This window comes from Alexandromys fortis, unplaced genomic scaffold (assembly GCF_014885135.2).
Source record: "Alexandromys fortis isolate MF-2015 unplaced genomic scaffold, M_Fortis_MF-2015_v1.1 scaffold_110, whole genome shotgun sequence".
NCBI classification, from domain to species: Eukaryota; Metazoa; Chordata; class Mammalia; order Rodentia; family Cricetidae; genus Alexandromys; species Alexandromys fortis.
Window position 1 is genome coordinate 3,533,928 of NW_026068014.1, and position 13,202 is coordinate 3,547,129.

Below are 13,202 nucleotides of genomic sequence, written 5' to 3' on the forward strand. Positions count from 1 at the left end.
CCTAATGACTCTCAAGTAGCATCACTCCCTGATAACTATACATTCAAACATGTGAGCCTCTGTAGGCCATTTTGTTCATACCACTATTAAAAAAACAAACAAACTCATCAACAGCAGTGTGTCTTACTTGAGTATCTTAATATGGACTCACTTATTTCAGACTCTGATTTCCTCTTTCATATGTTACTTTTGAACTTTCAGCCACTTGTTCCTTCTCAGCAGAAAAAAAAAAAAAAAACAAACAAACAGTTCCTGAAGGTGAGGTGAATATTCCTTTTCCTACTATATGCTGACGATTATTGGTTGAACTCTGTCTTGTAATATGTGACTAATTCATTGTATAAAGAGTAAAAACTAAAATTAACTAGGTTCATCAGGAAGCCTTGAACGGAGGAGGCTTTACAAAAAAAAAAAAAGGAAAAAGGGTTCCTGTTTTGTTTTTGCTTTTTAATGGTGTTGTGGATGGAAATTAGAGCATTATCAGTGATAGACAAGCATTTTACTACTGATAGACTCAACCCCAAATAGTGAATAGTGCATAAATTGACAGCATATGTGGATTAGTGGATAGTAGATTATGTGGTTTTTCATGATATATGTTAGTAGTGTACAGTTTCCAAATCAGAGTAAGTACTATTTGTCTCCAAATAAATTTTTGGTTGTTATGATGTAAAATTTGAGATACGGAAGTAAATGTTCTCATTGCTTTGTACTGTTTTCAGAACTTTCAGACATTTCTTTCGATATTGGTTTTAGTCCATTTTCTTAGTGTGCCACATTGGCAATGCTTGCGATAATGATTCCTTTATACATAAGTTTTATTTTATCATACTCAGTAAATCTGTATGTCCCACTGCCCTCGACCATTCTTCCCTTTCCAAGAGCCATCATTTTAGCAGTAATCTCCATGATCTTAAATATTTGTGTATTTTCTACCATCTATTTACAAAATTCACACTGTAATGAGTCCCAAAATCTCACAGTAGGCAGATTTATGAGGAAAAATTTCCATCACAGTCAAACCAGTTCGTTAATATTTCCCTCCTAGAGTAGAGAAGCACAGACTTCGTGTGTGGATGGGTAGATTTATTGTGAGAGTGGTAGAATGAACAGTGCCAGGCTGGTTTTGCAAACACCAGAGGGATTCCTACTCCCGTACTCTCTTCACATAATCTTCCATTCGATATTGCTGGTAATTCTGGTTATATGATCTCTTTCTATGAAGACAATACATTTATTATAAAAGAACTCACATCCATGATCTCATTTTAAATGAATTATGTCTATCAAGGCCCGCTTTCCAACTATTATCACATTCTGCGACTGCTGCTAATTCCTTAGGAATATCCTTTGTGGACAAATACAACAAACCACAGTCACAAATTCTCACCACGTACCTTGTAATTGTTTTTCATTATTTACATTGTTTATGCGCTAACTAAACGTATTTCAAACTGCCTATTCAACTCCAAACATTGAGATTTGTTTTAGAGTCCTGAATAATTGGAGAAGAGTCTCTTTACTTATTCTTATGAGAAAAGCAAACAGAATATTTGTGTGTGCATGTGTGTGTGCGTGTGCATGCATGTGTGTGTGTATGTGCTATATGTCTGTGGGTGTATGTACCATGGAGCATATGTGGATATCAGAGGACAGTTTGTGGGAGTTATTTCTTTTCTTCTACCTTTACACAGGCTCCAGAAATCTGACATAGTTAGGATTGTTTAGCAAGCACCTTTATTTATCTGAGCCTTCTTTTGGGCTCCCCAACTGAGTTCTAAATGCTTTTCATTTTCGTTTTTATGAAAAACTTTATGATATTGATATTTCCTCTTTGAATTTTTATCATCTGCTTTCTAGCAAATATACATTTCCCATTTACAAATATACATGAGTTAATATGTCTCTTATTAGGCAAAAATAATTATGAGTTAATTACATGTCTTTGTTAACTTTTATTATTTCATTATAGTTCAGCTCTTACCAAGAGAGCTTTAATCTAGATCATATATGCAGCATTTCTCAAAACTCCCTAAATTTATCAATGTTTGCCGTGTCTTGCTTCCAATTTTCTTAATGTTCCTATAGTTCCTGGTACAATTAGTAACAGACATAACTTTCACACTTGTCTTTCTTGACAAACACAGTCATCTGTTATTTTAATTATAAGTTTATTCTTAACTTTTATTTCTTATTTTTTGATTAGCCATACATATTTCATATCTTTCCACACGTTTATCAAGGTCTTTTGGTCACCTTTAATTCTCTCTTAACAGTGGTAGGGAAATGACGTGATTTATACCGTCACATGTCCTCTATAACTGTTAACATGCAAAGTATACTTTGGGCTTTCAATCTTTTTGATTCCTCCCCTAGGACATCTGACAGAGTGATAGCCATTTATTTCATGCAGATGCCAAACTCGGCATATGTAAAACATCACTCATGTGCTCAGCACTGTATGGACAGCACAATTCATTCTATGTGTCTTGTAGAGCATATTCATTTGAGCTGTATCTGGCTGCGCTCTCCTCATCTCCTAGATATTTCATGTGAAGTAGCTCCATAAGGAGGTGGGTTTGTTTATTGTGGAATGGGAATGGGAACTAGTCAGGAGTACCACCTCACCTTCATACACTTATGGCATTCTGCAGCACCTTCTCTTTCCAGTTCATTAGAGTTTTTACTAGCTGGGTGTCCCTGACCAAATTCCATTCTCTGTGTTTCTACAGAGACCAGTCTGAGTGACAATGTTATTGGAAATTTGCTTTACAGAAGCTCCTATCCTTTCTCAACTCATTCTGAGTTTCTTCAGTGTCTTTGTTGTCGAATTCAGCATCCAATACAAAGAGTATTTTTATAATCCTATGTTATATAACAAACTTTTCATGTGAAGATGTAACTCACCCCTTTTGCTCACCTCTTTTGCTTATCCCATATAGGGAAGCCTCAAAATTCCAATGTGCCTATACCATCAAAATCCAATTTGGTGATCCAATAAATTTTATTGGGATTATTTATAGGATTATGGATGAAGGGTTACTCACAAGGGCAGAAACGGCTGAAAGGCAGGTGCATGATGAAACCACATGCCAGCTAGGTGACAGCTCACAAAAGTTGGAAGTTTGGAGCACACTGCAAAATCTCAACAGGTTTGGAGTATTAGTTACAGTTGACTCAGTTGGTTGATACTTCTAAAAAGTTCTGCTGGTTTTGTTTGTTTTAGGCTGTTGGGCTAGTTTCTGCATCTTGTCTGCAGTTTGTCTCATCATAGAATTTTCTTTGCAATTTGACTGGTCTGACAGTGATTCTCAGATGTCTTTAATTGCTTACCTTCAGAAGAGAGAATTCTAGTGAATCTGGTCAGATTCAGGAACTTCCAGAGGATATTTTAAGTTGGTTGCTTTCTGTTTTACAAAGCTTCTTTGTAAGGTGGAATTCTCCAATCTTGAAGAAATAGCTACAAAAGAATCCTCTTTAAACATTATTTTCTGAAGAATCTGGCATGAGGCAACTCTGTATCCATTAATATCAAGTTATCAAGCAATTTGAATCTATATAACTGAGTGCATGCTCTCCCTCCCGCCCACTAACACTGCTCTGCTGAAACTCTTTATCTTTGATGATTACTGCACAGATTTTATACCCTCACTTAATGCTTGCAGAATGATTTGCTTTCAAATATTCTCCCAACTCTGTGAATGATCTTGGTAAGTTTTGCATGTGAGCTTGGAACTTGTGTGCCTCAACACTGGCAAATTCTTCCATCTTGTTGAGCGTAAAGTCCAAACATCTTTCAGACTCTTCGTGGCCAGACATGCTGAACCCACCTCCTCTGACAGCCTTTCTTCCTTCCTTCCTGGTTGTTAGCATTCCGTTGGGTCTCATCTGCTTTCAGTTACACAGTTCTCTAGCAGTTTTACCCAAAATGGTAGTTTCTCATGCTATTCCCACTGTCAATACCCTCTTCATGCATTGGAGCAATCCCCTCCCCACTTTCCCCCTGATGTTAGAATAGCAAACCATAAATCATATTTCACATACTTCTGCAACTCTAATTTCCACAATGAGGTCATCTTCAAGATTGATGTGATCATTTCCAAGGATGTGTTAATAGGATTCTTAATCTTTAATGTTTTCAGCTTTCAGGACAATCCTTTTGGGATATACATCCATTTTCTCTTCTTATTGGATACTTTTTTTTTATAAGTTTGCATTTTTATATTGTTTTCACTATCTACTAAAACTGGCATTGGAAAAAGACTTTCGTCAATTCACTGAATTTTCTTCTGTGCTTTTCTCCGTCTTAGATGAATGATTCATATTCTGAATTGCTTGCACTTTCATCTAACAAGGAAATTTAACTTTGCTATAGTCACTTGAAGCATTGAGATTAGATCGTTTAAATTTATTTTGTCCTGAAAAATTCAGTTACATCTTATAAAATAATTTAAATTCAGATATCAATTACTGTCTACTAATTAGTACTTATAGTGTTTTTAAAATCACTTCATTACATATCATTGTGATGGTATAAAAAACATTGAAATATCCATTAAGGTGTTCCTAAGTGGTGCTTTCAGTTATACAGTTCTCTAGCAATAAGTCCTAATAATTCAGATAAAGGACATAGACTTAAAGCTTACTGGTATGTTGTAAGTTGACAAAGAAGCACATATGCTCGCAAATGCAAGATTTAAAACATTTTTGGTAGGGAACTGCAATCCCTAGGTGGTCTAATTCAAGCAGAACATTGCCAAAAGGCACAGGACCCAGGCAGTGCTAGAGAACACTGGAGTCATCTGCCACATTGTCAGATGGAGGCGCTTCCCCACCTCGTAGATGAAGCTCATCACAGCCTTGACAACACTGGGTTCCACATCATTAGTTTCCATTTGATTCTATAGCAACAAAATAAGAGAAAATTAATTATAGTAGATGCTGGAAACCAAATAGTGGAATTAAAATCCCAGCATTCTCATTTAATGGCCACAAAACAAATTACACTATTACAGCAGAACGGCTTTTTTTAACCTCCTGTGTTGTGCTAGTTTCTATATTTTGTACAAAATGTAGAGCTTGTATTCTGAAATAAACAACTTTTTTCTTTTAAAAAAAATGATGTCTGGAGTGTTAGGGACATGAGTACGATCAGTGATTCTCTCCAGTGTGTTAACTCCATGAAGAAATCATTTCTGGATAAAATTACTGCTTCCCTTTGTTTGCCTGGTAAACCAGTCACCCTTTCACTTCAACATCATCTTTCGGAGGATTCAAGCTGGTGAGCAGACGGGTAAACACCGAGCCATGTGATGATAATACATTCCATTCAGATCTCACTCTGAAGCTGATAAAAGCAGGCAAGTGGAAAGGGATCTTAGTAAGTAGAGTTGATCCAAATTGCAGGCTGAGACCTAAGTCACAATGAGAAAGGTGTGAAAAGAAATGATAGTGGGTAATTATTGTATCTAAAGAATCTCATTCAGCAAAGATGAGTCCTAATGTTCCCACCATAGTCAGCAGACAACAAAAGGACAACTCTTCTTGAGAAAGTACTTCGAAAGAATGATGCTTTCCTTGTCCTTTAGTCTCTAATAATAGTCTGTGGTAATAAACTTTAATAGTTTGAGTACAAGGCCATGCTAAATAGAAAATGATGTAATCCAAATATTTATACCCTGGGCCACTTTTTTTAGTTTTATCTTTAATAGAAAGTATAAATTATAAATGACTAAAATCAGTGCTCTTTTTTTTACTCTTATTTTCTGTAGTGGGTGTGTCGATAGTTGATGTGGTGGTGAGCTGCTCTAATTTTGTTTTGAGATCCTTGGAAAACTTCTATACATTCTAGCACTTCTAACATCGCTTTCAGGAGAAATGGTTTAGGCTGTTTACCGTAGATGTTTGCAGCAGCCTAATACCTAAGCACCCACTTCTCCCAGGGATCATCCACAAGAAAACCAGCATATAGTGACTCCTATGTATCTCCTTCCTAGTTTATTTTCATAAAAGAAACCACTCTTTAACAGAGTCCTGTCTGAAGATATGTTCATATGTGTTATTCAGAGAAACATCATCCTTCACAATAACCAAAAATAGCATAAAATATCTCAGAATAAATCTAACCAAACAAGTAGAAGACCTGTATGAAAGAACTTTAAATATTCAAAGAAAGAAATTGAAGTAGACACCAGAAAGTGGAAAGATCACCCATGCTCTTGGGTAGTTAGAATTAACATAATAAAAATGGCAATCTTACCAAAAGCAATCCATCAAAATCCCAGCAAAATTCTTCACAAACCTTAAAAGAACAGTACTCAACTTCATATGGAAAAACAAAAAACCCATGATATCCAAAACAACCATGAATAATAACAGAACTTCTGGAAGCATCGCAATCCCTGACTTCAAACTCTAATACAGAGCTATAGTATTGAAAACAGCATGGTATTGACATAAGAACAGACAGGAGGACCAATGGAACTGAATCGAAGACACAGATATTAATCCACACACTTTTGAGCACCTAATTTTTGACAAAGAAGCAAAAAAAATATTAAATGGGAAGAAAAAGCATATTTAGCAAATGGCACTGGCATAACTGAATATAAACATGTAGAAGAATGAAAATAGACCCATATCTATCACCATGCACAATACTCAAGTATAAATGGATCAAAGACCTCAAAATAAAGCAAGCCACACTGAGCCTTACAGAAGAGAAAGTGGAAAGTACACTTGAATGCACTTGCACAGAAGACCACTTTCTAAATATAAGCTCAGTAGCACAGACACTGAGAAAAACAATTAATAAATGGGACCTCCTGAAACTGAAAAGCTTCTGCAAAGCAAAGACACAGTCAATAAGACAAAACGATATCCTAAAGAATGGAAAAGGATCGTCACTAACTCCACATCAGGTCTGAGCTCCAAAATATACAAAAAAAAAAAAAAAAAAAAAAAAAAAAAAAACCTCAAGAAATTGGTCATCAATAGAACAAGATTCAATACAAAAATTGAGTACAAACCTAAACAGAGAACTCTCAATAGAGGAATCATGGCTGAAAAACACTTAAGAAATGTTCAACATCCTTAGTCATCAGAAAAATGAAAATCAAAACAACTCTCAGAATCCATCTTACACTTGTAAGAATCACCAAGATCAAAAACTCTGATGACAACTTATGCTGGAGAGATTGTGGGGAAAAGGGAACACTTCTGCATTGCTGGTAGGAATGCAAGCTGGTAAAGACCCTTTGGATGTCAGTGTGGCTATTTCTCAGAAAATTAGAAAACAACCTTCTTCAAGACCCAGTAATACAACTTTTGGGTATATATACAAAGGATGCTCAATTATGCCACCAGGATATGTGCTCAACTATGTTCATAGCAGCATTTTCATAGCCAGAACCCAGAAACAACCTAAATGTCCCTAAATGCCCCTTGACTGAAGAATGGATAAGGAAAATGTGGTACATTTACAGAATGGATTATTACACAGGAAAAAAAATTAACATCTTGAATTTTGGAGGTGAATGGATGGAGCTAGAAAATATTATTTTGAGTGGTGTAACCCAGACACAAAAAGACAATTATCACTTGTACTCACTCATAGGTGGTTTTTAAATATAAATAAAAGAAAAACAGCCTACAAACCACAATCCCAGAGAATTTAGATAACAATGAGGACACTAAGAGGGTCTTACATAGATCTAATCTACATGGGAAGTAAAAAAAAAGACAAGATCTTTTGAGTAAATAGGGAACATGGGGACCTTGGGGGAGAGTTGAAGCAGGGAAGTGAAAGGCAGGGAGGGGAGCAGAGAAAAATGTAGAGCTCAATAAAAGTCAATAATAATAAAAACAAGAACCACAGCAAGCCCAGTTAGCAAGTTATATCCAATGGTGCAAAACTGGCACCATTATCTTGTGCATACTCAACATATGTTGAGCTGAAATTAAGACTCATTCAAGGGAATGAAACTCTTGTTTAGTAAAGAAAATTTGTCTGAGTTTCACAAAACTAAAGAGGCTATTGACCCCAGAGAAGGAGTTCCTGCCATATTCTAAACTAATACAATTTCCAACTGCAGTTTAAAATTATTCTACACCCACAGATAAATTTTGTTCTCACTTCTTTGTAAAATGTTTCTTTTTTAATAAATGGGGAATATTATAGAATTCCTCATTGATCAAATGTAGAGAATAAGGTTCCATGAGGTACTCAACCACCATTGACACATTTAAAATATAACATCTTATATAAATTTCAGTGAACATCATGGAGAAGGTAGCAGAGAGAATATAAGAGCCAAAGGAACAAGGTTTCTGATCCGTGATATACATGACAAGAAAACATGATTCCATGAACTCTCAATTGTACAGTTGCCTGAACAAGTATACACAATAATGCAAACAGGAAAAAAATTCCCAAATTTTGTCTGTGGATCAACTATGCAGATGGCTGATGAGAGAGAGAGAGAGAATCAGTTTTCCTTAGAGACTAACTGTAACACAATAGAGCCAAGCCTAAATGTTTAGCCATTAACAAATAAGAGCAAAGCAGAATGAAGTCCATCGGATCAATATGTATGCATGCATACATGTGTGTATGTTAACAATAGTAGTTAAATAAGAAATATTTAATAGTAGTTAAACAAGAGAAGAGGCACAAGGAAAGAGTTGGAGGAGAATGAAAGGGGTAAAAGAGATAGGACAGTGCTCATGTTTGAATTTCACAAAAAAAATAATTTAAAGTGGTGACACGGTGAAGAATGATGCTCCTGCTGGACAATAGATGATATTTGCAAACCGCTTTTGTTTTAAGTTGGTGGGCCTGCAATTGGCAATGTCTCTTGGGTTTTTGACGACCAGGCAGAAGTATAAACGGCATAGTGGTGTTAAGGGTACACAGACATGTGCATACAGATAATCTTATAACCTGGTGTCCTCTTTCATCCTACATCCAACCTTTAGTTATTGAACTACAGTACCAACTTTTGACGTCAGCCTCTATGTTGATATATGTGTCAAATAAGCATAAAGAATCATCCCTTTTCTTTCCTATATCAATGGATTTTACACATAGGTTATAGCACACAAATATTCATGAGTGATATGTACTTCGAGTCTCAGTGTTCTGGCTTTTCAGAAACTAGATCTGAAAGCTAATGTTGGGCTTCATGTGTAAGTCTGCTTGGCTGAAATATTTGAGACTCCATATTCTCCAGAGGAGTTATAAATCTTGCCACGTGTAGATTAGAAGATTTCTCTTCTTAGTTTGGTTATTTCTATTTAGAAAATAGAAATGCAAGGGCAAGCACAATTTCTTAATGAAAAAGTAGACTGGACATTTTTAAATTGTTAAAAGATTCACACTAGCTCCTGTTCTATAAGTGTGCAAGTTTGCCTCCCCACTTGTATGGCAGCTGTTCCTTCACCTGTAATTCAGCATCTAATTTCAGAAGCATCTGGAATCCTGTATGTCTACAAGGAGAATCTGGATGTGTGCAAACAGATGTCTATCTGAACATATTCCCTGATGGATATTATCAAGGCTTTATTCTTGTCATCTTGGTTTGTAAAAAAAATCACCTCATATTATTTTAAAGAAACACGTAAAATAGGACTAGAGTAATGGATACCACTGACTCCCTTACTCCATATTTTAAATTTTGCATTTAATTATCACTACATCTAAGGAGTAATAAAAGACATTTGGAAAGATTTTGTCAGTATGCGATCACATCTAATACAAGGCTCCAATTACAAATTAGATCAATTTTCAGATGAGTTTGCCTCTTGACAGTTTGCCATGCCATATGCATGAGAATGTAGAACTATGTTAAAATTCTGATGACTGTGACTGACTGGTGAGAGTCTGTTAAATATTCTAGAAATTGACTGCTATATTTGGCATGGCCATGAGGCCAACTGACACTTGCATTAAGAGGATAATCTCTTCTATAAACTTTATATAATCTCTTCTGTCACACCTCTATCCTTGAGTAACTATAGTCTCCCAACATAATAGAAATTATGAGTAAACTATGAAACTTTTTTAATGTCTTACCCTCAGATGTTTTAAAAAGGTTAAATAAAGAAATAACCAACAAAACAGGTTATATAAATAAAGACACACTATATGGACTAAATTTTGAATTTAAGAGGGACTGAATAGGTCATAAGGTAAGTTTCACTGGGAGAAGGGAGGATGAGAATGATGTAAACACTGTGTTAAAATGTGAAATTCTAAACAAAAACTTCAAATATAAAAAATAGTGTTTTGAAAAATTAGCCTGTTTTTATTTCCACAGGAACTTTTATGTCACTGATCATCTAAAAATGTTTGCACTCTCTGATGTTATAAAAACATGTTTTAAACAATTGCTGGGTAGCTAAAACAGGAACAAAAATCAGACCAGATTAACCTCATCTTCACATTATGAGGCCTGGTTCTTGATATGAAATTTGTACATGCCCTTTGTTTGGTAAGGTCCTCGGCTGCTCTCCTCCCCTGACCCATTTCCATCCACACTGGCAGTACTTACTCCAGAGATTCTTGTTTAGCTTTCACATCTCCTTTTCTTGGTCTGCCTCCAACTGAGTTACTCACGCACCATCTGTCTCAGGTCTGGCTTGGGTCACATGGTTCACTCAAAGTCCCTGTCTTGCTTTCCTGTGCATTAGTTTAAATAAGCTTTACTCAGAGTTGTATTGTTATTTAAGTTTGTCCACTTCATGGCTCTTGAGTTCTCCATGATTCACAATTACAAATGAATATATTTATAATTTTATATTTAATGCACTGATATTTAATGTATTTATATGTTTATATCTAAATATTGATTTCAAATATTAAGGGACAAGTAGTACATTAAAATTTGAATATGAGAAGGAGAGATGAGACTAGAAACAAAGTGAGGAATGGGAAAGGGAGAAATAAGAAAGGAAGCCCCAACCCTAGAACGTAGGTCGCTGGTTGAATTAACTGGAACTGCTCCATGTTATGCATTGTACAGTCTTAAGTATGTAGTCTACACAGCAACAGTCTAAGACAGTAACTTTGGAACTGATTTGCTATTTCATGGTTCGAAAGAACCTAAGTCCTCTAAACATTCTCAAAGTTAACCGAGAAGCTTCAGTTTCAAAGGCAGATGTGTGTTGCTGCTTTCTTCTTATTTCACCTTATCATATTACTCCTACCTCTCTACTTAAGTGAACACTTCCTTGCTGTGCAAGATTCAATGCAACACAATTTATATGAAGTATAAAGAAAAAAATTTAATATGTGCAATTGAATGAGATATTATTTTTAATATAACTTAATAAGACGTCTCCTAAACCAGTTATATATAATTTCTAATACACAAAATGTCTTTTAGTTGATAACCTGTCAATCAATGCCACATTTTTAAGAAACCAACATGAGAATATCTTTGTTCACAGATTAATTTTGTTTCTATTATATTTTTTCTGACTTTTTAATTGATTTTATTGAGCTATACATTCTTCTCTGCTCCCTTTCCCTCCTCTCCCCTCCCCTTCAGCAATCTCCCATGGTCCACATGCTCCCAATTTACTCAGGAGATCTTGTCTTTTTTTGCTTCCCATGTAGATTAGATCCAGGTATGTCCCTTTTAGGGTCCTTATTGTTGTCTAGGTTCTCTGGGATTGTGATTTGTAGGCTGTTTTTCTTTTCTTTATGTTTAAAAACCACTTGTGAGTGACTACATATGATTATTGTCTGTCTAGGTATAGATTACTTCACTCAATATGATGTTTTTTAGCTCCATCCATTTGCTTGCAAATTTCAAAATATCATTATTTTTTTCTGCTATGTAGTACTTCATGGTGAAAATGTATCATATTTTCCTTATCCATTCTTCAGTCAAGGGACATTTAGGTTGTTTCCAGGCTCTGTCTATGACAATGCTGCTATGAACATAGTTGAGCACATGTCCTTGTGGCATGATTGAGCATCCTTTGGACATTTACCCAAAAGTGATATTGCTGGGTCTTGAGAAAGATTGTTTCTTAATTTTTTGAGAAATCACCATACTTAGATCCAAAGGGGCTGCACCAGCTTGCACTCCCACCAGCTATACAGGAGTGTTTCCTTTACCCCACAACCTCTCAAGCATAAAGTGTCATCAGTGTTTTTTATCTTGGCCATTCTTACAGGTGTAACATGGATTCGGAGAGTTGTTTTGATTTACATTTTTCTGATGGCTAAGGATGTTGAACATTTCCTTAAGTGTTTTTCATCCATTTTAGTTACTCTGTTGAGACTTCTCTGTTTATGTCTGCTCTCCATTTTTTTTATTGTATTTTTTGTTCTTTTGATGACCAATTTCTTGAGTTTTTTGTATATTTTGGAGATCAGACCTTTCAGATGATCTGCATATATTCTCCAATGTTTTTTAATCTGAAAACTCATTTTCTAGTGTTATCAAGGAAGAGGCAGTGAAACATTTAAGAAGTCAAGCCTTGATGAAGATAAGTAGCTCATGATGTATAGTTCTAAAATAAATTATTGGTGATCAGTCTTAAGGAGTAAGTGATTTTTCAGGAGCACTTCATTAAGAAGTGAAGTTATACCATGAACTTGATCTCTTCTGCACATGCTTACTTCAGAGATTGTTGTTTAGCTTTCACATCTCCTTTTCTTGGCCTGGCTCCAACTGAGTTACTCATGCACCAGCTGTCGCAGGTCTGGCCCTCTGCCTGTTTCAGCATCTTATTATGCATGTAGTATATATACATCAGCATTCTGACATCGTGATATCAAAATAGAGTTTGAATCCTCTACTCATATAACAATGAGTCAAATACAGCTTTTTATTTAAAAAATATTCAGTATAAAGTATTTCCTTATATTAACATAAAACTTACTAATCTAACATTGTATGAGGTCCTTGAAAGATTTGAATTGAACTTTGTGAAGGGTGAGAGATAAATACTTCACTTAATTTATAATAAATATTTACACATTGATTATTATCAAACTTAAACTTTAGAGCAAACAAAGAATCCATGCCTAAAATAATTTATGATGATAAAATTACCTTTAAAGGAGGGGGCTCCTGTGTTCTCCTGGATCCTGCACTGCCTGCCCCATCCTTCCTTCTGTCCCTGGATCACTGGGCTACCAGGCGGCCCTGTTTAGGTGCTGAAGAGTTCCATCTGGACGGGTGAGTGTG